This window comes from Zonotrichia albicollis, chromosome Z (genome assembly GCF_047830755.1).
Source record: "Zonotrichia albicollis isolate bZonAlb1 chromosome Z, bZonAlb1.hap1, whole genome shotgun sequence".
Lineage (NCBI taxonomy): Eukaryota > Metazoa > Chordata > Aves > Passeriformes > Passerellidae > Zonotrichia > Zonotrichia albicollis.
Window position 1 is genome coordinate 57,951,006 of NC_133860.1, and position 27,420 is coordinate 57,978,425.

Below are 27,420 nucleotides of genomic sequence, written 5' to 3' on the forward strand. Positions count from 1 at the left end.
AAATCATGGTTAAAGAAGAGAATACTCCCAGTTTAATGTGAGAAAGAAAAAAGGGGGGATGCATATTTAAAACCTCAGAATCATTTCAGTTTTTCAGATGAAAAATGAGGTATTGCTGGTAATGACTATATTATTAATCACACTGACATATTTCAAGTTTGTCACATGATAATATCACCAGTATGAGTACCTATTTTGGAGTTCAGTGCAGCTGATGAAAATAGACCATTTAAAGCTCTTCCATTTTCAACAAGTTAAATTGGATAAGATCGTGATCTGTTGTTTGGTTCGTTAAGACTTCAATAGAACCAGCAGAAGCAGTCAGCATTCACCAAGTTAAAAGCTATATTTGTATGTGCCTCTTAATTCTCTAGAGGGATAACTCTGCCCACACGAAGTTTTGACCTCTGGTATTGGGAAGGGGAAAAAAACTAAACCAACAACTCTTCCCCATGATTCTTTTTCATGTAGCTTCTGAGAAAAAGTACACTTCTGCTACAACTGTCTAGGAATATCTTGGTTTTAAAAGTGGGGCTATCACAAATTGAATAATTGCTGAAATATAGGAAATATTGTGTTGAACTTCACGTTTCAGGAAGTGAACTTGAAACTAGCTGTACTTTGACCTGTAAAAGGTGATTTTCTTTCAGTAATGCTGATGAAAAGTATTCTGGCATAATTACTCTGCAGATCCTTTACTTAATTGATAAATCATTTCAGTTGAATTTGAAATTATTGAGGCACTTCTAAAAACAACCTGAGAATTTATTTTCTTCTAAAAGTCAGATACAGGAAAAAATAATATCCTCTAATCTTTGTTAAATAGTAACTAAACTTACATATTTTTATAAGGAAGAAAAGGTACTTTCATCTCTAAATCAACTCAGAATTAGTTCACAAATATATCCTGAAAAGGATGACCTCAAGAACAAGCCACCCATTGTTCTGTATGTACTTTGTTATAGATGGAAACATAGGCCAGCCATAGAAAGGAAATTCCTTTAAATAAGAAATGAATTGGAGATTTTTCATGTTTTGCTTATCTCGTTCTGGTAAACAGCCAGGTGGAAATTTCCTTCAGGTTATCTTTTCATTACACGCTGTGTATGTACATTTTACCATGCTTTCTACTCACATTTTAGGCCCATAATTTCAAAAAAGTGCAGATTTTTAAAAGTGAAAATTTATATAAATATTCCATATTCATTTTTATTTTATATAAAAAACCACTAATGTCTAAATTCTAATACATTCCTTTAAAATTACAGTTTTATCATCAAGAAATTTGCATGCTAAAATATCTTACAACTTTCTTAATCTGGAAAAAGCTAGATTTCAGACAGATTTACCAAACTGTCAAGTGTTGCCAACTGTCTGAACAAAATTGTTAACAGAAGATTATTTTGTGTATTCTTACTGTAGGGCAAAATAAATGGATGCAGTCTTTGCTATTGAATTTAGTGGAAGAAAGCCAAGAGCATTAATAGACACACTTATTGCCTTAGTGAAAATAGTGTCAGTTTGATATTGCTTTTGTCTATAGCTGCCACTCCCACCTTTATTTCTAAATGCAACTCTTCATCCTTTCAAAATTGCAATGTAGGGCTCCAGCTAACAAAATACTTTCCCTTTTGACTAAGAAATTTGTAAATTTCCTATATTCTACCTTATAAGATAATTCTAATTGTGATGGATCATGACTTTATCATTACTTTTTAACTCAACTGTGTGTCTATGTGTTTTACAGTGGTCTGCACCAGAAGCTGCAGTGGATCTGTTGACTTGAGGATAGTATATGCCAGTGCCAGGAACTGGGAAGACTGAAATCCAAATGGACTTGCTGGGCAGGCTGTGTGTCTGAACCAGACTGTTTGGATATACACATACTCAAATGTATATATTGTCACTTATGGGCCTCCATCTAGCTCAGTCAGAAGGAGGAGGTGGTTGGGACTGCTGCTGTCTACGCTTCTGAGAGTGCTCTGTGTGCATCTGTCTGTGACCTATGCAGCCAGCTGAGAATGCGTACATACATGGACCATAACGTGTGCTCTGTTTGCGTGTGGCTTCTGGGAACCCATCTTCAGCCTGTTTGGCTTTAATACATGGAATGGCATCACCCTGACTTGTAGAAATTCTTTTTTAAATATCCAGTCTGATTACAAGTTAAGTACTGAAATTTTTTAATGGAAGGATTTTGTAGTTTATTGTGTTAAGGATGATGTATTGTGTTTAGGATGATGTATTAAGTTTTCTAAAATAAATCTTATTTTATGGAGTACTGAAAGAGAAATACAGACTCCAGGACCTTTTCTTCATTCTCCCTTCTCATACAGAATTCAATCTTGATAGCTGTTTCCTTATGGCTGTTCAAATGGCATTTGATTGCCGTTTCATTTTCTATTTCATCCTTCTGTACTTTAATTGGATACACAAATATGAATTTATCTAGGCATATGTAGAAAGACTTACATTTAGAAATATGGGCCTGTAAAATACGTCAACAACTAGATAAATCTGTTTGGTAGAGATAAGGTGTAGATCCACCAAAGTAGAAGCTATGATTCCACAAATTCTAATAAAATGAAGCCATAAATTAAGCAGCAGAAAAGAAAATAAGCCATAAGAAAATCAGTAGAAAAAAGTGTGTCATTTTGCCTTAACTCATAAACTCTGGTTTCTAGCTAAATGTTGCTTTGCCTGTAATAGTATACTTGAAATTCAGTTCTTCAATTGCAAGTTATTCAATTGAAAGTTTTCAAATGTTTGCACAATGCTAATCACTCCTCCATCAGTATTTCCCTCGTTATTTAACCCCTTGACCCCACATGACAGTTTATTTTTGACACATTATGATTTCTGTCTTTTTGCCATGTGAGAAGTTTGACTTGCTTGAACTTTCCAGGCAGGGTGTTGAATGTTTCTTTAAGTTTTTGCTTCAAGTGACCTTGCAGACTCTGTGTTTTAATGCTGCCTAAAAGAACACATTTTTTTCCTCTTTGAAGTTGTTCTTCTATGTGTCATTCATTCTGTTTGTGTTTGCATCATCTGCCTTTTAAGTAATGCAGTAAATCTTTATTATTTACAGCCTATATTTCCTGCTACATTTCCTTCAGTAAGAAAACAACATCCTTTAGCTCCTTTAAAAATTATAACACAATATAGAGAGCTCAGAATGTTAGTTCCCTTAAATTCAAAATTTCCATTTTCTTGCATTTCAAATGTTTCTTGCATTTCTTCAGTTTATTTTGAAAACTGTAATTGTGCGAATACATACGGCAGCACACATTTTAGTCATCTCACAAGTGTCAATACATTACTACAGAACACAGGTAGATCAGTTCTCTCTCAGCTGTCATCCTTGTGTGATTCTAGATTGTTATCACTGATGCTTACAAAGAGCCTGACAAGCATACCTCAGTATGATGAAAAATGCAGTAACTGAAGACAGTAAAGAAAAACTAATATGATAATAAGTTATTCTGAGGATGCCTTGAACACTGGTTATAACCAATGTTATAGAAACTAGAACTAGAAATCCTACAATATTTTTACTGAAGAAAGGGGTAGCTGTCATATTTTCTTATTTTCACAGCTTTTCCCATAATGAGGAAGTCTTTTAATCACAGAATCCAAGGATGTTTTGGGTCAGAAGGGCCTTGATAAATCATCTAGTACAACTCCTCTGCCACAGACAGAGACATCTGTAATCTTTCTATAGACCAGTTTGCTCAAAGCTCTGTCCAAAACGACCTGGAACTCAACTCCCCTTCATCTCTTCCTCTTCCTCTTCCTCTTCCTCTTCCTCTTCCTCTTCCTCTTCCTCTTCCTCTTCCTCTTCCTCTTCCTCTTCCTCTTCCTCTTCCTCTTCCTCTTCCTCTCCCTCTCCCTCTCCCTCTCCCTCTCCCTCTCCCTCTCCCTCTTCCTCCCGTCCCCCCCTCCAATACTCATTCAGTCCATATAGAAACTATGTCATGAACAAAATTTTGCATTTCAGCAGCACTTTAATGAAAAGAAAGTACTTCATGAATTTAATAAAACCATGTAATAAAATCTTAAAGATAATCTAGAATTTCAGTACTTTTTAATGATCCCTCATACAGTGACTTGTAAAGCTGCTCCAATTTCCTTATATCCCCCCCTTTATTATATTTATTGCTCACCTAACTATGATGGTCCCCATGGCTATAATGTACAGATGGCTGCTGTTAACAGAAGCTACAAGTTATGGTGCTGAAATGAGTGTCTCTAAAAGAAAAGAAAATCAGAGGGTATCAATTCACTATTTCTTAGGACTACTGATTAGTACAAGAACAACTTTTTGCCGCAATAAAAATTTTGCGAAGCTGCTTCAATTAACATTATCTTTGTTTACAACACTGCAAACATAGAACATTCATGTAATTTTGGAAAGTTTATTGGAAGTTGCATCTGTTATCATAGCTAATTGGTTTTAAGTCAGTAACATTTTGTCACTTCAGCCCATTCTTTCTCTGCTGTCTTTTTCTGTCTTCTATTTCTGTCTCTTCCTGTCTCTCTTTCTGACTGTCTCTCTGGCTGTGACCTTCCTCCTTACTCTCGTCCATCCAAACCCCCCTCCCCCTTTCTGTTTCGCTTGCTTTTCCTTTCTCCTTTTATTTTTTTTCTTCTCTCTTTTCCTACCTTGTTCTCTATTTTTAAATCTATTGATCAATTAGGTGTACTCTCTAATTTACAATAAATGAACTCTCATTGCTGGGTGAAATTGTGAAATTTACATGATACATAAACTAAAGTAGGTGTTTCAAGTTAATATATGTGATCCCAATAATTTGTGGGAATATATTGTGACCATATAATACTCATTACATGAAGTTATGATCATTGGATTTGGCGTGGTGTTATGGTGTTGTCAGACTTGCTGCTGACAACAATTCAGTCTCAATAATCAATAATGTTGAAGGATAGTGGATGTGTTAATAGTACTGTCTAGGGTACCTAAATGAGTCTATGGGACCTGATGAGAGTCAGGTCCTGAGGGAACTGATAAAGAGCAAGCTGGATTGCCACACACAGAAAGTTGTGGTCAGCAGCTCACTGGCCATGCGGAGACCAGTGATGAGTAATGTCCTGCTGCTGTCAGTGTGGGGCAGACACTGTTCACCATCTCTGTTGCTGACAGAGAGCAGGATAGAGTGCACACTCAACGAGTTTGCCAGCAACGCCAATCTGTGTGGTGCAGTCATGGTGGAGGGAAAGGATGCCATCCAGAGGGACCAGGATAGGATTCGGAGTTGGGTCTGTGCAAAACTCATGAAGTTCAACAAAGTGAAGAACAAGGTCCCACACCTGGGATGTGGCAACCTCAGGCACATATACAAGTAGAGCAGAGAAATGATTTAGAGTAGCCCTTTGGGGAAGGACTTGGGAGTGATGCCTGACAAAAACCTTAACATGTGCACTCATAGCCCAGAAAGCCAGGCTTGTCCTGGGCTGCATCAAAAGAGATGTGACCAGCAGGTCAGGGGAAGAGATTTTCCCCCTCTATTCTGCTTTTGTGACATCCCAACCTGGGAGTACTGCATGCAGGTTAGGGGTGGCCAGCATAACAAAGACACCTCCCTGTTGGAACAAGTCCAGGGGAAGACCACAGAGAGAATAAAGTACCTTCCCTATGAGCACAGGCTGAGAAAATTAGGGTTTATTCATTCTAGGGAAGAGAAGGTTGTGTGTCATAATTTTTCAGCATCTGAAGGGGGACCATTCATCAGGAGGTGTAGTTGCAGGATGAGGAGGAGAAGATTCAGACTGAAAGACTGTAGGTAAAGGTTAGATGGGAAGAAGAAATTGTTTGCTGTGAAGGTGCTGAAGCACTAGAATTGGTTGGCCAGAGAAGCGGTGGATATCCCAACCCTAGCAGTGTTCAAGACCAGGTTTGGAGGCAAGGGAGCTCTGAGATATCTGGTTTAATGAATGGCATCCCTTCCCATGGTGGGAGGATTGAATCTGGGTGATCTTTATGGTCTCTTCCAACCCAAGCCATTCTGTGATTCTAGGATTGGAAATATTGGTCCCTGTATTGGTATGAGAGGTATGTATTCATAACCACCTGTCAGCTGGACTTTGAAGTTTTCATAATGACTTTTTCAGCCCAATATTTGTCCCATTCTTCATTCCTCCTCATGCCTCTTATCGTTCACACACTGGTACCTCACTGCTTACTTTTCATTACCTTACTGCTTATGTTTCATTTCAGGGGTGCTAATAGAGACAGAATTAGAAGATGTGGTAAAGGCAAATAATGTTTACTGGTGGTTTCTTGTCCACAAAGCCAGTTATTTCATTATCAAAGGAAATCGTCTTGATCATATGTCACTTTTATTGTTTATTTTATTGGAAGTAAACCAATAAAACCTTTAAAAGTATTACCTAACTTTTTCTTTAAATATCTATTCCATGATTTTTTCTGAAAGTATTATTTAGCAGGTTGACATTTAATGTCCTTATAGTGTTCTACATAAATCTTTATGAATATTGATATTAGGTATTATTGATATTAAAACGAAAACATTTTAAAGATGACTATACTAAAGAATAAGGGCACAGGTTGAGATATTTTCATAATTTCTGTTTACCTTCCAATAATCAGTTTTGGGCTGGATATGATTTCCATGCATACTAATGGTGGTAACCTTGTAAACAATCTGCCCCTGTACAACAGAAATTGCATATTACAAAGCACATATTACTAAGATAGGTAGTTATAACTCTACATGCTACTGCTTTTTACATGCTAAATGTAGCACTTTAGAGCATGACATATGGGTTTTATTGTATAGGAACAGATAATTTACAAGAAAATTTTCTACTAGTTTCTGTTCCAAATAATCTTTTAAAATACAAAATAAAAACCTAATTTATATTTCATAAAATTTACAGCAAGAATAAAAAGGCACAGTATCACATTTCTGATTAATAAACTTTCTATTTTGTAATATATTAAACCAAATTTTTTTCTGTGTCAGCACATAAAACATACGCAAAATGTAATGAAATCAATATTTGCAAAGAAAGTTTCTTAACAATTTAATAGTAATTCTTTAATATAAACTCTACTTTATGAAGCATGCTTTAAAGGTTTTGGTACATAAAGTATTATATTAGAGGTAACTGTCTTAAAAATTTATGGCCTTAATCTCTAGGAATGCTTGCCTAGACTTCCAAAACAAGATGCTAATGCATTTGGAGTAGTGGGTTAAACAAAGTTTAGAAAAATATGGCTTGGCTGAGTTACCCAGGAGACCACGGCCACTCCCTCAAAATAGAATAAGCCTAAGGTTGTGAGTGAAAAATATTTAAAATTATCGACTAATTAACTGCTTGACCCAAAGAAGCATATGAAACCTTTTTCAACATATGAAAGCATTTTCTCAAATAATGTATCTATCTGGGGTGAAAAAAATACTAATATTGATATTTTGAAATATTTGTAAATGTTGTTTTAGGTTACATTTCCACTAGAGAAATTCAAAAGTTTTCTATCATCTATTAAAATTAATAATATTTTTAATACTATCAGGATCGTGGAAAATATGTATGCCTTGTGTCAAAAAAGTCTTGCATAAACAAAGTTTTCTGTAGTCTCTAGTAGCCTAGCATCTATTATCTGAGAGTTTCCAAGGGTTTCCAAATTTTTCATAAAATAACAAGACATGTTGGGCAACTACAAAATAAGAAATAAACACAGTGATTTTTAATATGCAATTGTTCTAACAATTGCAGAGCTAAGACATTTTCATCCACCAGAGTCCATGATGATTTACGAATGAAGTCTTAGACTACAATCAAGCTCGCCCCTGTTTACAAATAAAAATGTGTAAAAAGAGGAAGATCATAAACTCTAAGATTTTGACTGGATTAATAACATAACAAGGTGCCTAAAAGTAACACTTTTAGTTCTAATTCTATACATTTAGCTTAACATTTGCATCTGTGACAGAACTGAAATGTGAAGCGTATCGTTTTGTTTCTTCACCTCAACAATGCCAGTTGAAAGTAGCTTTCTTTAAATTTGATTTTTTAACAGTGTACAAGAACATTCAAGTCAGTTGTATTCCCAGGCATCCCAGTTCATACTCATTAATAAGGATGTTAATGTAAAAAGATAATCTTTGTTTCATAATTGGTTGGAAAAGAAAAATCATCTTTCATGGATTAAACTTTTTTTAAAAGAGGTGTATTGACTCTGAAAAGTAACAGAAACCAAGTTACTCATAGGTATTGTAAAATATATCTCAAATATGCAATAAAAGGTGTAAATTTCATGTACATTAATTGATGTATTTTGTACATAACAATTCACAAATTTGCTTTTCTATATGATGAAAGATCCTAAAAGTTGCTTCAGTGTTCACTTCTACTATCTAAATAGATAAAGATTTCAAGTCTTGTTGACTCAGATAATGCAAAATTTGGAATAACTTATGAAGAGAAATATTACATAAAAACATAAGAACACAAATAGCTCAGTTTTACATTTCCCTTCTTGAACAAACATTACATTTTTTTAGAAATTTATTAAAGTGAGGAGAAACTGGGAGCTGGTCCCTAGCTTACAGCTCCCTGAACTGATTTCTGATCATGTAACCTAAATATAATAGAAGGGGAGTTTGTTTTTTCCCCTTAGAAATAAAAACTGCACATGGAAAAGTGCCTTGGAAGTTATTTATTTCTGAATTTTAGTTAAAATATTCAGACCATACAAATATTTGGTCAATTTTCATCAAGTGTGACAATGACTTTAATTTTTCCACTCTTGCCCTTGCCTTCAACAGCTATTACAAAGTAAGAAAAAAATAAAAATGCTGTCTTGTGCTAGCTACAGAATCACAGAATGGTTTGGGTTGGAAGGGACCTTAAAGATCCTCTAGTTCCAAATGCTGTGCTTTGGAGAGGGACTCCTTCCACTAGACTAAGCTGCTTGAAACTCCATCTAACTTGGCCTTGAATTCTTCCAGTGTCTGGGCATCCACAACTTCTTGGGGCACTGTTCCAGTCCTTCAGCACCCTCACAGTGGGGTGAGGGTGCTGAAGGATTCTTCCTTATGTCCAATCTAAACTTACCAACCTTCACTGTGAAGCCATTCCCCTGGTCTAGCACTCCATGCCCTGTAACTGCTACATAACAGGATATTAAGAAGCAATTCAATCTTGGACCTTATGCCAATAATCATCACCTCAGATCTTTAGGCTGGAATCACATGATGTGGCTTTGCTGCAGATATTTTAAGTATATCTGGTTTTCTGTTTTAATCATCTCTGTTTTTCTCAGCTGACAGGTAATGTCTGTCTGTTGGTGAACAATATAAAATGAATTATAGCACAAGTAAGCCACAGAAGGATGATCAAAGTTGCAAACAGAATTCGACCAGAGAAGGTTGATGCCACTATGCAATCTCTTCATTTCACAAGATTTCCTAGAAATCAAATTAATATCAGGGAGGAAAAGGGAGGCATTTTTTAGACATCCGATTTCTAGAGGTCTTCCTTACTGTAGAATCCTGTCAGGTCAAGAAGTCATGAGGTAGACTTCTAACTCCATGAAAACACCATTTTGATACACAGTAACAACATATTATTATTCATCAAACTTATTCCCCTCTGTATGAAATAAGAGAGCCAGAGACTAAGAAGTAGAACTGTAAAAAGAATAATTAGTATGTCAAATTTTATTAAACCTCTCATGAGCTCATTTGCTACTTCAGTATGAAGTTAGAGATGTTAGAGAAAAAAACTCCAACAAATCCTTCACAAATATAAAAAAAAGGGTATCATGAAACCTCCTTGTTTTAGATCTCTCTAAGGAAAATGTGCCCTATTTCATGAAAGTAAATATAACTGGGAAAGAAAGGTTAAAATATCCTAGAAAATACACATGTAAGTTCTAAACAAATCCAATTAACTGAAGCTTTATATTTTTTTCTCTTAGTATGAAATCAAATTTAATTTTGAGTTCACAAAATATGCCTTTGCTACAGGATCAGATTGCTTTTTAGAATGTTACTTTGAATATGTTTTTGTGTTTAGTGCTTTTGAGAATTTCATTCTTTTTCCTCATTTCTTCACTACTATAACTTCTATCTACAACAACTTCTAATGAAATTGTGAAGAATCTACAAACTCATAGTTGTCAGATTTCAGCATTAACAGGTTTCTGTTCAGGAAGCAGGCTTTTTTTTAGGCATTAGATACTGTTTTTCTCTTCATGTAAAATAAGAAAAAACATTTTCAAAATGGAAGGGTTTATTTTTCCATTTGTCTCACTTGAGAGATTTCACAAACACTGATGTCCATACAGCAAACTGGCATTTTCACATCCCTGGCATTTTATTCCTGGCCCAGGGCAGCATACAACCAGTCATCTCTCACACTCCATCACTCTCTTGGAGAAACAAAGCAAAGCGAAGTGGCTATAAAAAAATCAAATTTCTGATCTCTGTTTTATTACTCACAGAGGTTTATATATTTAAAGTCGTGAATTAAGTACCTGATAATGTCTTGACATTCATTATAAGCCTTTTAAATTGCCCTAATCTGAAAAAGGTCATAAAATAGAATCAGCCTTAATCCTCTTTGTATCAATGTTTGACATGACCATTGCATCTTAAATTCAACCTGTTTCCAGCTGCAGACTGTTGATCCATTAATCAAATTTATTGTTGTCTATGCTCACCCATTAGTTCTGTCAAAAGCTGCTGGGAGGAAAAAATATCACTGTTGCTTAAAGCACTATTCAGAAACTTTAAAATAATGTTTCTTTCAGCTGAAAAAAAGTCATAACATGCTCTTTCTTTCTTTGGATGTTCTTTTCTGGAAACCTTTTGACCTGTCATTTGTAGTTAAAAGCAAAAAAAAAAAAAGGAGTGTTTTCATTTCAGTTGTTACTGATGGAACCTTTCTTTCCAGATTGACAAAATGCCTTGCCTTTTTAAGGTTCAGAGTTTGGCAAAGATGCCTAAGTCATCACATATAGTCATAACAGATCGTGGCCCAGTGAAATTTACAGGCAAGCTGGTGTGAGAATCAGAAGTGTTAAATATTCAAACAGTCAGACAGGGTGCTCTGCTGAGGCTGGGTTTGCACCCCACAGCCAAGAGTACTAGGAGAAGTTTTTGGGGGGAAGCGGGGGGTGGGGGATGAAACCTCTGATCTCCATAAGGACAGCCCAGGTGCAGAGGGTGTGCACAGCTGCTGCCAGAGGATGTCTACAGCAAACCAGTCTTTATTTCCCAAGAAGATGCATTTGAGTCAGATGAAAGGCTGGTAAGAAGAGGATCTTGTGCGATGGGATAACACTTTTTATCCTGACCAAGTCCTCCCTTAAACGACTGGCCCAGATGTGTGACTCCAACCCCTGTCCCACCCCCAGCCCTACACGAGTTATCAGGACACTCACACTTAGGCCTGAAGATGTTTATCCCTCTGATGAGGCGCAACTGGCTCAACTACACTAGCATGAGAAAGAGCTTTCATGTATTAAAAGGGTTTAGAAATCATCAAAGACCCCCACAGTGCCCCAGACTCATTTCTGGGCCCGTCCATCAGAGAACTGATCCACAGTGTTGAGAGAGTGTAAAACTTCCCCTCCAGCAGAGGTGCCTGAGCAATCCAGCTGAGCCTAAATGCATATTAACCCACAGAACTTTGTGTTTCACAGGCTTCACACACCCCCAACATATCAAGATTGTCACCATGACTTTGACCAGGGAACACCATTATTGCAACAATCAAGCTTTCCCATTGGATCCACTAGAAGTGATATTTTTCCTCTCCTCTATCTACTACTATGCTTTCTTATTTTTCTTTCTTTTCCTTTTATATTTTCTTAAATTATGTTTTTATTGATTTGATATTGTTATATTTCTACAGATATCCCAGAAATATTTGTTTTTCATAATTCTGAAAAAGTTTTTTGACTTTTCACAAGCCATTATGTGCTTGGAAGCAGCTACAGTTCTCACAAAATGTGCAACAAATTACTTTTTAATTTATTACAGCACTGTATGTCTGAAACTAACAAAGGAATTAAATCTTATGTAATGATCTAGGAATAAAGAAATAAACAAATATGTTCATTTCAGTCATTAGGTTAATAATGCTCTCTGTCACATTTTGTTAGGTTAGGTTTTAAATTTTTTTTTTCTCAAAACTTTGTAAGAACTACAGTTGATGAAAAAGTGAGTAAATATTTCTGTCTCTGTAATACAAAATATAGTAAATTTTATTAGTTGAGTAATCTAAAACTAGCTATTTTCTAAATTTTTAATTTTAATTTTTTTTCAATTTTAAGTCATGCTTCACCATAACACATGGGAAATTGAAATAACAAGTACATCCATTGCCTGTCTTTAAACAGTTAATATAAAATGTTTTAAGTCACGACAATTCTAAATAAATATGTGAGTGAAACCTTGATTAACAGCGTGATGTAAGTTCACTGACACTTTCTGCACAAGGCTTGCACAATCCTTCAAGTCCTCTCTTGTAACTCCACATCCTTAGGGCTGCTCCTGGGGTGTGTAAGGAGCACAGCTTCTCTGTGCCACCACACCATCATCTTGCTGTCTGAGTGAACACAAATTACAGTTACAAAGGTACCATTGGAAGTCAAGTCGCACTTTGAGTCATATCACTTCCCAAATTGGGGAAGTTCAGTGTAAAATCATCCTGAACACAATATTCTTGGGAAAATAAATAGCCTGGTCTAGCAGAAGGTGTTTCTCTGCCTATGACACGATGGTTGGAACTTGACAATCTCTGAGGTTCCTTCCAACCCAAACCATTCCTAATTTCTGTGAAATTAAGTTAAAAAAATCCAACAGTGGAATTCTCAGTTGTAAGCCACATTAATTTTATGACATGGCATATTTTTTTAAAATAAAAGATTATTTTCAAAAAACATGTTATTTTTCTACAGTAAAACATACATATAAGTTGCTCTTTTGCCTAATTTTATATGGTTTGTAAACATTTGCTTTTCTTTGGTTTAGAGCTTTAGTAGTGACTACCATTGTGAACGTTTTACACAGAGATACCATGTACATATTTGCATGCAGTAACATTTTGAAGAAAAGTAAGAAAAATATTTTTCCAGCTGTTTAAATAGCTTTGCCAGGAATTAGTGGATTTTGCTGCCCTATGTATTCTCTATGGAAAGTAACCGAAACATCATGAAGCATCTAGGTATAAAATATAAAAAGATTTAATAACATGCTTCACTTGCTCAGAGCAAATTGTGAAGCCTGTACATCTTCGAAACCCAGTCTTTCTAGCATGGTGGAGTCAATAACTGATGCAAGATGTGTTATTCTAGTATATTTTACATTGCTATAATATTTTCTAATTTTGCTCCAGTAACTGCTATTAGTTACCAAAAAAAAAAAAAAAAAAAAAAAAAGAACACCATTTCAAATACCAAAACTTGGAGATCTAAAAGTGAATCTATTTCTCCTCAACAAAAACCTCTACCCTTAAAATGAATAGACAATATTGAAAAAAAAAAAAAAGATTGGTGGTATTTCTTTCCCTTTTCTTTTCCCTTTTTCCCCTAATGAGGATACCCCAGCTGGAAAAAAAGGGCAGTACAAGATTTGTTGTGCTATAGTAAAGTGGAATTTATAGAATAATCACAGAATCATAGAATTGTTTTGAGTGGAAGATGATTCTGGAAATCACCTAGTCCAACTCTCCTGTTAAAGCAGGTTCACTTTAAGTATGTCATGCAGAACTTCCTCTGAGAAAGAACCTCCACAGCCTTTCTGGACAGCCTACTCCAGAGCTCTTTCACATTCAAAGTAAGGAAGTCTTTGTAGATATAGAGATCTAACTCCCCATGTTTCAGCTTGTGTCTGTTGTCCCTATCGTCCTCTTGCTGGGCACCTATGAAAAGAATCTGGCACCATCTTCTAGACATCATCCTTGAGATATTTGTATGCATTGATAAGAATTTCTCTCAGTTTCCTCTTGTCCAGACTAAACAAGTTCAGCTCCACCAGCCTTTCCTCAAAAGAGAGATGCTATAATCATAATTAGAGACCTACACAGACCCCCTTCTGGTCGTTCCCTGACTTTCTGGAAATGAGGAGCCCAGAACTGGACACAGTAGTCCAGATACTGCCTCACCCATGGGGCAGATGGGCAGCATCACCTCTCTCTGCCTGATGGCAACGCTTTTCCTAATACATCCCTAATGCATCCTTGGCCTTCTTGGCCACCGGGATCCCAGGTCCTTCTCTGCAGAGCTGCTTTCCACCAGATCAGCCCCCAGCCTGTGCTGCTGCCGGGGGTTATTCCTCCCCAGGTACTAACCTTGCATTTGAACTTCATGGGGTTCAACTCTCCAGGCTGTTCAGATCTCACTGAATGACAGCACTGCTTTGTGGTGTACCAGACGCTTTGTCAGCTTTTGTACCATCAGCAAACTCGCTGAAGGTGCCTCTGTCCCTGCATCCAAGTCATTGATGAACAAGCTGAACAACACTGGGTCCAGTAGTGACCCCTGGGGGAACATCACCAGTGGCAAGCCCCCAACAATACTCTGTACCAATTATCTCAACCTTCCAGGGACTGCCATTTGACTGTTCTCAATTCCCTTCACTATTATTCAGTTAATCTGCCCTTCCAGAGCTCTCCTTTGAGGATTTTAGGGGAGGCAGCATCAAAAGCCTCAATGAAGTCAAGGTAGATGACACCCACTTACCTTTCCTCATCTATGCAGCCAGTCATGTTATCACAAAAGGCCTCTGGCAACTCTATTCTATTGAAAATTCTTGTCTTTTTAGGCATGTGCTGACTCTGAAAGTGTCATTTCTGAGAGATGTCTTGTTTGTTCTTATTATGGAGACACCTGTCAACTAGGAACTCAACTGACAGCAAGAATATTATTATTAGAGAAGTGCCGTAACCAAAGTGCCTGTTAGGTCTTTTCTTAGTGGGAAAATGTGCCTTTCCTAGATGTGAAAGTATTTTTTATTTTCTGGCAAGCCAAGTCTTTTAGTTGCATAGAACAGAGGTCCAGCCACAATGCCTGGCAGAGAGAAAATTTAAAAAGAAAAAAAGAACTGTTTATTTATTAACAGAAAGTTTTAACAAATGTTTGTATTCTGCACTTCAATAATAGTGACTTTAAAATAGTATTTCTAAGTGTTTAACAGTTTATTTTTTCAGTTTAACAGTTTACTTTTCAGTTTTGCTACACTTCAGCATTAAGTATTAATCTCAAAGATTATGCCTTACTGTAAGTGAAGCACTGGCTGCAAGATGGTGGTTCTGAGTATTGCATGTGGTTCCAGACTCTGGCTCTGATTCTCCTTGGTAGATTATCTGTAGCCTGGGAAAAAGAAAAAAAAATCTCAAACCAAAAAAATAAAGCACATCCATTCTCCACCCTGCCTGAACTTGTGCTTGGGATTGCCCCAGCCCAGGTACAGAACTTTCCACTTGACCTAATTGAATTTTATGACTTTCATATTAGCCCAGCTCTCAAGCCCATCTAGGTCCCTCTGGATGGCATCCCCTCCCTTCAGAAGACTGCACCACTCAGCTTGGTGTCATCCGTGAATTTGGAGAGGGTGCCCTCGATCCCATTGTCCATGTCACTGACATGTGGAACACTGCCAGTCCAAATATGACCCCTCATCACTGATCTCCACTCAGACACGGAGCCATTGACAAAAGCTCATTGAGCATGACCATCAAGACAATTTTTTATCCACTGAGTGATCCATCCATCAAATCCATGTAACTAATTTTTTGAATAATTTCTCAAGATGATGTGAAAACCTGTTTGAGTAATGTATGTGTTTACTTACTAGATATTAAAATATTGCCCAATTTTAGCAATAAACCACTTTAAATATCAGTTCTAATTTTTATATAAAACCCCCTGAGATACTGGTTTAGTCCATGGAAGCTCTTACGGTAAAAAAAAAATACATTGCTTAGGAGAATAAATGTTTTCAATAATATCCATAGCTGAAAATACATCTCTATAAGCATTATGAAACATACTTTTAATACAGATTTTGAAAATTTATTTAAAAAATAACCCCAGAAAATAACCTGATACACCTTTTCAATACTACTGTATCAAAATTCTGATGATAATGCACTGTAAAACTTGCTGCTCAAATTTTGACAAAAATAATGCTAGTAATTCATATACTTCCTCAATGTTCTTTTTTTAAAAAGAAAAAGATTAAAGCATGAAAAATGTATTATCAAATGTCAGAGTGAAAAAAATTTTGGGGGGGTAAACAGCAGAATGACATAAAAAAAAATTTGTGGGCAATAAGGGAAATTCATTACCCTGCAGATTGTTCCAAAATAGTGCAACAGATTCTATGATACTTACTATTGTGCTGGTGAATTTTTTCCCAAAAATGGATATACAAACTGAAGTGGGTACTTTTTCTAGTTTAATTATGGCCAGAATCACATCCAGCCATGGGAAACGTCTAAAATGATTGCTAAAAAGACAGTGCAGTCAAGGGTGTCTATAATATGTCACAGTTTTTGATGCTTAGGAAGACAACAACCAGGAACTCTGAAAACATAAGGAATTACACTGAGAAAAGCAATAACAATGAAAATATTAAGTGAGACTTCTAAGAGAGAAATGTAAAGAAAAAAAAAGTTAAAAGACAGTACACTTAAAAAATTAGCAGACAGTACAATACCTGTGTATTTGGAGCTCTAATAGCAAAAATATATTTGCTATTATTACTGAACATATATATTACTTTCTCTAAGTTTAAATATGTTTCTGACTTCAATCTTGTGGGTTTTAGCTTCTTTTTAGCCTCTAGGACCTAATCAGCATTCAACCAAATCTTACTCTGGCTGTTGATAGTGTATGACTCTAATTCTAATGGCACTTGTTTCTCAGAGATAACTTTTCTGCGCAGGAACCAAGCATAATTACACATTCCAAGTTTTGAAATAAAAATATATTTAGCAATGGAATTATAGCTATCCTTAGACTTCAATTCTGATAAGGAAAGAGAGAAAGAAAAGATTATTCTATGATGGAGTGAAAAAATTTCTTTCTGAGTTTTCCCTTGAAGGCACTCCAAAGAACTCCACAGGCAGACATCATGAATCTTCCCTGGTGTCATAAGCAAATCTTGAAGGATAGTTATTGTGTAACAAATCACTGTCTCCGCAACAGTTATGCTGGTTTTGGAAGAGTAAAGGGCAACATACGAAGTAAGAACAAGACTATCAAAAGTGTAATGATGTTTTCTTTATTCCTTTCTTTCCCCTAACCAGACCCAGCATGAGGAGAAAATAAGATGTTTGCAAAAGGACTGCAATATAATTTGGCTACATATTCCACAATAATCTGAAGGTTATTTATTTTCTGCAAGGGTATATTTGGAAATAATTTGTGTTGTGGATATAAGGAATTGTAAAAACAATTTATTATGAGGACAAATGGAGAAAGTTGTAGACAGAGAACAATTAGTGTAATATAAGAAATTCTAAAAATTCAGAATTCAGACTTAGAGCTTCATTATTTATGGGTCTCCTTGTGCAAATGTAGCTTAAAAATCCAATTTTTTAAATATTTTTTCTCTTTTTCTGAAAAATGTGCCAAGGAACCCTACTTAGACAATGTCATGTTAGAGTTTCAATATTTTTAATATTTTATCCATAAGACTAATTAGGTCCACATAGCTAAACTTCTGATGTCTTACTTCACATAGAACTGTTGATTATTCAGACAAACAAAATAAGTAAACTCAATTAGTTTTATGACTTAGAATGTAAGCTGATAGAGGAGAGATTTACAGTCAAATTCTGGCTCTAAAGAACATTGAAGTATTTTATCTTAAGTGTAGCACAGAAGTAAGTGTTACTTCTCCCAGATTAAAAGTATAACTGTTGGAAAATCGTGCTCACACATGTTACGTTTCAGCTTCCAATTAGCATTTAATTCTTTGACGTTCAATGAAGCTCTTACAAACAGAAGAACGCAGACTTTTTTATCCCAGACTTTTTAGATTATGAGGCTGGGTGCATAATCAGAACACACTAACAGAAGTCGAGGTAAGAAGAAATCTCGGATAATTAATCATACATATTTACTCTAAATTTGAACTATTAAATCACAAAGACTGCAATTCTTAAGGTTTCAGCTCTTTATAGAGCAAAATATTGGCAGAGATTTCCAGACTCCATGAGAAAATTAAAGCCAGGGAGCTGACTTGAAATAGTTGATACCTTATACCCAGAACAAATACTTTATTAGGGATGTCCTGCAGAACACAATACCTTTCTGTTTCTCACTAGCAGGTAACTTAATAAATACCAGCATCTGGGTTTGCAGGAATTTTCTGGCTTTAAGTATCAGATTTTGTATACATAATGGAAGATGAAATGGTTGACTTAAAAGGCCTGAATTTGATCTTAAAAAAATATTTAGAATTTTACTGGGTTCCTTGGCTTTAATGTTAAAGTGTTTTCCTGTGCTTGTACGGGTCTACCTCTGGAATGCAAATTTTGCAAACACTCTTAATATTAATGTTTTCATAAATTGAAGCAAAAATGTAAACCTATTAGAGCCCTACAGGCTTGTTGCTACACAATGTAATATATCCAAACAATGATACAGAAACAGGTTTAAAGCTATCTACATCAGTCCAAACACTGGAGCAAATGTAGCTTGAGGACAATCTCAGCCCAATGACTGAATAAGCTGAAATTAAACCAATTGCTAATTTAAAAACAATAGCAATGGGACTCTAAACAGCATGACTCTAAGATTGTTTTTAGGAATATTCCATTCCTTTTCCCAAGTGAAATTTTCTGAAAATTTTTCAGGCTATTTTCTCTTATCTTGTGGATTTTAAAAAAATGTTTGTCCTTTCATGAAATGTTGGAGAATTGAATGTGAATATTAATATTTTTTTATGTACATAGAGTTTGTTTTCACATTTATCTGCTAAAATTCTTTACCTCAAAATAGGAGGTTTGTCTATTTCATTATTTAATGGCCTGACCTGAAAAGTTACTTGGAAAATTCCACGAAAAAAATGGACTTAAAACTGTAGGCTATTAGAAATCATCATCAAACTGCACTTCTTTTTTGGTTAAAAAACCACAAATTGCTAAATTTATGATTCTTGTCTGAAAATAATTGTATTTTTATTTTCCCAGCGTGTTTAATAAAGTATAGTTTTCAGCATTATTTTGGAATTTTGGCCTTTTTCCCACACCTCTGGGACTGGAGAACTCAACACATGAGAAAAAAAGGTCTTCTGAGCAACAACTAGTTGCAGAACTGAATGATATCTGAAAGAAATCCATTCCTGAAAGATATTGATTTAATTTCAATAAAAACACATTGACTAAAGTTCTTTTTGAAACACAAAGGCTCAAAGAATTTAGAAAAAAAAGTTGGGAAGAATTTTTGCAGCTTTTCTTCCCACAAAAATATCCCCAACAGAGACAGACCTGTATTTTTTCCACTTATCTCTTTGTCCTGGTTTCAACCAGAACAGAGCTAATTTTCTTTGCAGAAGTTGTAAGGTGACAGAGCCTCCCTCATGGGCATGTCTAGGTTTTTATTCTGTACCAATTCATGTCATTGGTGGGGAGTGGAAGCAAGAGACTCTCTCTTTTGGGAGGAAGGACATGGCTTTGGGTGGAACAGAAGCATGGATGGGTAGGGAATCCATTGGCCATCAGTTTTCGTCTATGTTGAGTATTTTTGCATGTGAATCTTCTTTTTGCATGCTTTTAGTACTAATGCTGTTGTTGTTACTTTTTGTTTTCTTATCTTCATTGCTGTTTCCAGTGAACTGTTCTTATCTCAGCCTGTGGTCTCTGCCTTTTGTCTCCCACAGGAGCGGGGGAGTGAAGCAGATTGTGGTTGCCTTTTTACTGGAATAATAATTTGAAGAATATCATTCCTAAAGGACTTCGACAGTTCTGAGGAAGACTCGGATAAGCAGCTAATTGTGTATAGCTGGAATCAAAAGGATGTGTTAGGAATATTTATTCCTTGTGTTTCTGAAAAGTGCATGATTTCTTCACGATACTCTGTAGAGAACACTGCAGAGCTTGATGTGATTATTGTATATCTGCCACCTTCCCACACTAGAGAATCATTTTTTTTCTAAGAATATCTGAAAACAACGGCTTTCAATGTTATAACTTGTCTGGTGGTTCATTTCACAGAGCACCTCTTTTATCCTTTGCTCTGTTATCCTTCATATCCTCAGTATCCATACAATGAATTTTTAATTGATTCTGATCCAATTTTCTTTTGTATGTACTTTGTTAAGTCACGCTTTCACAATTTTTTTATTGAAACCTGCTTTTGCTAATACCTTTGAAAGTGATTCCTTAAGTGGCCCAACCATTCATTCACAACACTATACAGCCTCAAAGTTGTTCCACAGTTATAAAATTATTCCAGCCACGTAAGAAAAAAAAAAAAAAGACACAAAAATATCATGAACTGGTAATGGTAATGATGTAAAACTACGAAATATATTTCTATTTAAAAAATGTAATTTCATTGCAGTCAATTTTCACAGCATTTTGAATGTTCCACAAAAAAAAACGCCAGAGTCTCAGTGTTGATAATGATAAGCTGGGTTTTTCCTGGGTAACTTTAATTTTTGTCATAGAACTATGCCAATTTTTCCAGCACACCAAGGACATTGACTGCTGGTATGAGTCCAGAGAAGGACCACCAAGTTGAATCAGAGATCTATGAGGAAACACTCAGATAATCAAGATTGTTCAGGCTGGAGAAGGGAAGACTTTGAGGTGACCTAATTGTGCTCTTTCAGTATCTGAAAGCAGACTACAAGAAAAATGGAGAGAAAGACCTTTTTACTAGAACATATAGTGACAGGACAAAGGATAATGACTTTAAACTGAAAGAAAGCAGAAAAAAATTCTTTAGTGTGATTGCTGGTGAGGCGCAAGACCAGGTTGGTGTGAGAAGCTGTGAATGCCCTGTCCCTGGAAATGTTCAAGCCAGTTAGATGGAGCTCTGAGAACCTTGGTTTCAGTGAAAGGTGTCTAGACCCACAGCAGGGGGTTGTAACTGCACAGTCTTTAAGGTCCCTGCCAACCCAAAACAATTCTATGATTCTGCGAAATAAGGTTTATAAAACAGGTCTTTCATTTCAGTAGTATTCCTGGAACTAAAGTGGTCTGATCAGTTCACCCTCTTCACTAAAATATTGAGGAGTTTAAAAAGAAGGTTTAATGGAAAATGAAGGATAAATAATGTAGTTTATGTGTGTCTTCAAAATAATTTATTAGTGGCATGAGGTATTAGAATATAGATAGAATAAGATGCCAGTATTCTAAAAGACTACTATTTATCTAGTCATTAGTTGGCAGTTACTTTCACAGGTTGTTAAGATTTATTATCTAATGAAATAATTATAGAATTTTTTAAATAACACATTTTCATGTGTTATTAAAAACATATAATAGGTCTTATATAACAAAAGCTGTAATGTACTAGTCTGGAGAAGAGGAAATTGAGAGAAATTCTTATCAATGCATACAAATAATTTAAGGGTGGATGCCAAGATCATGAGAGACTCTTTTCAGAGGTGCCTAGCAAGAGGATATAGGGCAACAGACACAAGCTGAAACATGGGAAATTTGATCTCTATATCAGGAAAAACTTCCTTGTTTTGAATATGGGAAAGCACTGGAACAGGCTGCCCTGAGAGGTAGTGGAGGGTCCTCTCTGAAGATATCCAAACTCCATCTGGATGTGATCCTGTGCAACCTGCTTTAGGTGAACCTGCTTTAGGAGGAGGGTTAAACTAGGTGATCTTCCAACAATTCTATTATTCTGTGTTTATCACTGCAGCTAAAGGATTATCTTTCTTATGCAGAAATATTTTTCAGGCATAAATGCAGAGAATTAAAATACATTTTCACTAAGCAGTCATGATTATCTTGCATTTTATGAATTATATGTGAAAAACTGATGGCTGAAAGAGAGATATATATGTATTGCTTCTATGTATATACACTGTTTCTATGTATATGTACATGTTATAAATTAAATACACTGTATTATTTTCCTAGACTTTTTTTTAATTCTTCCATTATAAATAGGAATATAATTGCTTCCCCTTAAAATCACTTGAGTAAAAATGAATAGTTTAATTTAAAAGCTGAAGATGTCATGAATAGGAGATGAAATTCACAGATTTGTCTCTAATATTTGCGTTAGCAAGAACTTTATCAATGAAAATGCTAGTGTATTGAGGTATGATAATAACACTTGGATTCTAAAATTATTCGTGAAATTTTGATAGAAATGTCCACCTTTTTTTAAGTTGTGTTAAGTGGTTTTTGGTTTTGTTAAGTGGTGTTCCAGAAGTCTTCAGAGAATCGAAGAATAGATAAGGTCAGACAGGACCACCGGGGGGGTCAACTTGTCCAATCTCCGATTCATCAACAGAGTCATCCCAGAACATACTGCACAGGTTGGCATACAGATGGTTCTTGAATATATCCAGAGAAGGAGACCTCACAATCTCTCTGTGCACTCTATTCTAGTGCTTAGTCACTAACACAACAGAGAAGTTCTTCTCCACATTTGGGTGGAACTTCCTGTGCATCAGCTCCTGCCTGTTGCCTCTTGTCTTATTGCTCGGCAGTACTGAGCAGAGTCTGGCTCTGCTCTCTTTACACCCTCTCTTCAGGTACTGATAGACATTGATGAAATCCCCACACGGTTGTTTCGAGGCTCAACAGGCCCAGCTCCCTTAGCCATTCCTCATAAGAGAGGTGTTCCAGCCCATAAATCATCTGTGCCACTTTCCACTGGACTTTTTCGAGGAGCCCCAGCTCATGCTGAAGAGCCTAGAATTGCACACAGCACTCCAATTGTGGCCTTACCTGGGCTGAGTAAAAGGGCAAGATCACCTCCCCTGCCCTGCTGACAGAGGTCTTACAAACACTCCTGGAGAATTTGACCTACTTGACATGCTTGGCCCCTTCAGAACTACATGTGAGTAGCAGTTATATGTTGTGGGGAAAAAAAATGTCCTTACCATAGCGGGACACATCACTAATGGGTTTGATAATAATAGGGTACATATTCCTCAAGACTTACTTCTCTTAGTCTCTTCTATAGATTTTCCAAGTGGTGCTCTGTTGGTGGCTGAAAAATGATTGGAGTAGGACGACTTTTTAGCTACTTCACTTCATTCTTATATTCACAACAATCTCCCCAAACACTGCAAAACATTTTTCCTCTGCAGACTAAGCACTTGAGTATTTCAGGCAATTCAATGCTTTTGCTCTGTTTTGCTCCTTGTTTGCCTGCTGAAGTCATTAAAATTCTCTGATACATCAGGTGTTTCACCAGCCCTAGGTGAGAAGCTGATAATGCTTGTCACCAGGCAAAATATAATTGCCAAAAACACAAGCTCTGAGTAATGAAAACAAGTAAAGGTCAGAACTACAGGTGGTAGAACAAATGAGATATATAGTGACATGATAAGTACTTTCTTCATTTTCCTTTTTCTTCCCTTTTTTTTGTTTAAAAAAGTTTAATGTGAGGCACCTTTCCTTACATGTAGCAAAAGCAAAATTTAATTGCTTTCTCCAATAATACTGGGAAACAAATAGCATTGGAAAATATCCCACTCCTCTTGTGGCTTTGTTTGCTTAGGTTTGTTTGCTTGAGTTTGTTTGTTTGTTTGTTTTATTCTCCTGATTATGCAATAATTGTTGGCATTTCTGAAAATATTTCCTATCTTCACCTAAGAGCCTCTTTAGGATATAACCTTTAAATGGTGGAAAAATGTGCAAACAAGTAAAGGTATAGCAGCTCTACCAGTGTGCCACTAAGTGACTTGTGTTTGTTGCTGCTTTTGTTATTAGTGTGCAGTTGAAGATATCTTTCTAGGACAAATAGTATTCTGCTTGATTACAAATAATACAAGCTTTCAGTGTTGCTACTGTAACTGACATAAATTGTGCTAGAAACTGTCAGTCATGTGGATTCATGACAGCCATATCTTCAAAAAATTGGCATTTCATTCCATAAAAGAAAATGATATTTCCTACAGAATGACTTGAGCTGCTAAAAAACCCTGTCTGGCTGTTTAAAACAGGATGTTATTATCCTTCAGCTCTTACTTTTTTGTTTTTAAGGAAAATCAAAGTAATTATGGGATTTTCATAATTTGTAGAATTTTCCATTAGATGATCAGGCTTAGACAAATAAAAAATCAAACTCCATAAGTCTCCAAGCTATTCCAGTGAACTTCCCTGTCCTCAGAGGAGTGTGTAGATTGCTAACTAAAAGGAAATTTTTTTGCCCAAACATCAGCTAGAGTACATTATAGCTACTGATCATTAGAGAACAAATCTCCAGAGTAGGAAGTCACTGTCTCTAATATGGGTTGTTAAATTTATGTTTAAGTAGGGAGAAGACCAAGGTGATTGTGAAGCTTACCACGAACATGCATATTACTTTTACTGACAGTCTGAATTCAGAGCACTGTCTCTTCTCACTGTAGGTGGCATTGGGACACTACAATTTCCTTGTACAGTATCAGTAATACAGCACAGATGCAAGGAGAGCTGCAAGAGAAAAATTCTGCAAAAAAAGTCCTGAAAATGCTGAGACTTATCAATCACTCAAAATTTAATTATGTTATTGGTGTGTGCTGTAGAATATGGTTATGAGTCAGCTTTCTGTCCTAGTTCCGTATTTGAGGATATTCCAGCTTACAGTGTGTCCAGACCTCTGCTCAAGGCTACTCATAGAGAGGATTAATTGATTTAGATAGGGATCTGAATGTGATTGTGCATCTCTGATGGAAGTCCTAGCAACGGAGCTGAGAAGGTTTCTGCTTTCCTGTGTGTCCTTGCAGTCTTGTTCAGACATCCAGTCCAAGGGATGACATATTTCTTCTTTAAGACCTGGTTTTGAAATAAATATTTTTCCGCCAGAGGAAATTAAAAAAAAAAAAATTCTGACCAGCTTTTATAATGAGCACTCAGTTATATGGACTTGATTTTTAGGTGAAACTGGATAATTCCAAATTTTTTGTCAACTAAGTTTGACATACAGCTGTCATAAATAAACAAGCAAAAACTACATGACTCCTATTCACTTGTTTTATCTGTTTCTCTTGGAGCCACATTTTCCTCAAATGATGAATTTGTAACTTTGTCATTCTACACTTACTTGTTCTTTTCAAATATGCCATGCATATTTAAGTAGAAAAGGATGACTTGTCATCCTTTTTATTGTGGTTGACTATCTTTATTACAATACTCTTTATAACTGTAATATATCTACACCTTGACTATTACATGAATTTTTGACTAGAAAGAATCTAATAAAACTAGAAAAGGCTAAAAAGTAGTATGACATCAATAATGAGAAAAGTAGTAGAATTTCCATAAAAAGCAGGCTCAATACATCAGTTCTTTGCAATGGTAGCAAAACTATCTGATAAAACTTCTTCAAGAATGAGTGACAGAGAGAAGGTGAATAGGGAGTTGCCATGACTGATGAAAAATTCCATATGAAGCAGAACAAAAGGACAGTGAAAGTTAGAAAGTAACCACAAATTAAATGTTCATTATATAAGTTTAAATGGGAGCAAAAAGAGCATTTTCATACATATGTGATTATGTTGCCAGAAGAAAGTGAAGGGATTAAAAACACAGAAATACTTGAGTCTTCCCATATATTTTGTGATCTAAAAAAATTTACAGAAGCATGTCTTTAGATAGCATTTTTTCCCCCAGAAAGTACTTTGGATTGGATTTATCCAGTTTACAAGCTGAAATGAGGAGATTTTGGTTTAGGAAAGTGGTGACAGACTGAGTATAATCATACAATTTTTATCCTGCCAAGAAGACATACACTAATGAACAGGGAAAGAATGGAACAGCTGGAGACTATTTGCCTGTTCTCAGACACACTGCTTTTTCAGGCAGTACTACTGTCTCAAAAGTCACTCATGGATTTTTCCAAGGCCACAGAGTTGGCCATATAGATATTTTGCTCAGGCATTGCTGAAAATCTACTCCCTCCTTCCTTCTTCATACACTCCTTTTTCAAATTTGCTTTCTTTCCATATACACTTTTTAAAATAAACCTTGCTGACTGTTCTATTCCAGTGTGCAGTCTTGGATTTGTTTTTCTTCAGTGGGAGAATATAGCACACCTAAATATTTGAGTTTACTAAAATGAAGACAGTTCAAGACATATATTTTAATGAGTTTCAAAAGCATATTTTTGTCTGTCTCTGTATGGGTTATACATAAGTGAAGCACTAACGCTGCACACACGCATAAATGATGTAAATGTGATATAATATAGAAAAGGTAGAGAGATAAGTGAGATGCAGATTTTGAAGTGTGAATGCATATGCATACACAGAATTGACTTCTGACTATAGTGGAAACTAATGAATACTACTTGGGCAAATGTACTTTTTGCATGACAGAGATTCAAAATCAACAAGTCGTGCTTCTCACTTCACTTTTGTTTATTAACTCTTTAAAAATAAACAAAATATTCCCACTGCTAGCTTCATTAGCTGTAATATGGAGAAAATTGTTTATTCTATTGTATCCATCAGCAACTTAAACTAGTCTAGTGGTTCTGATTCATTAAAAAATTTATTTTACAAGGTGAAACATTTCTTCCTTTACAAAAGCATCATGTTATGTATATTCTTGCCAGTATCTGCACTAGAAAATCAAAGCCAAGACGTTGCATACTGAATTGAAAATACAATATAGAATCCACAAAATGGCATGAGTGCCTAGATATGGAAAAGGATTTATAAAAATTAGTCTAGTTAATTAATAATATTCTGCAGCATGAAGAAATGAAGATTTTTTTGGATTATTTGGATAGAAGATATATATTTAAAAGCTGTTTATTTGACCTGAAAATAGCAGATTTCTGCAACGATTGCCATTCAAGCTACAGTTCATTTTAATTAGCCTACAAATTCTACCAAAAAATACTTCCCAGAAAAATATGCATTGTGTACATTGAATTTTTAAGCTTAAACACTACATAACAGATTTGGATCAATTCACAGTAGACCAGTATATATCACTACATAAAGATTTCAGGAACTGTAATGAAAAATATAAATAAAATCTTTTAGCCAGCATTCTTTTTCTTTCTTCTACTTAAAAAGATCTGCTTAAAACAGAGATTCCTCTTTTAAGATTCAAACAATGAAGTACTGTTACTTGCTCTGACAAAAATAGGTGATGGGGAAGAAAACATTTTACTGGGAAATCTCTCAGGATATCTGTTGGACATTTGAGAAGTCATAATTCCATAGGTAAAAAGCAAAACAAAATAAAAGAAGATGAAGAGGATGCTGTAAAGTTGTTTCCATA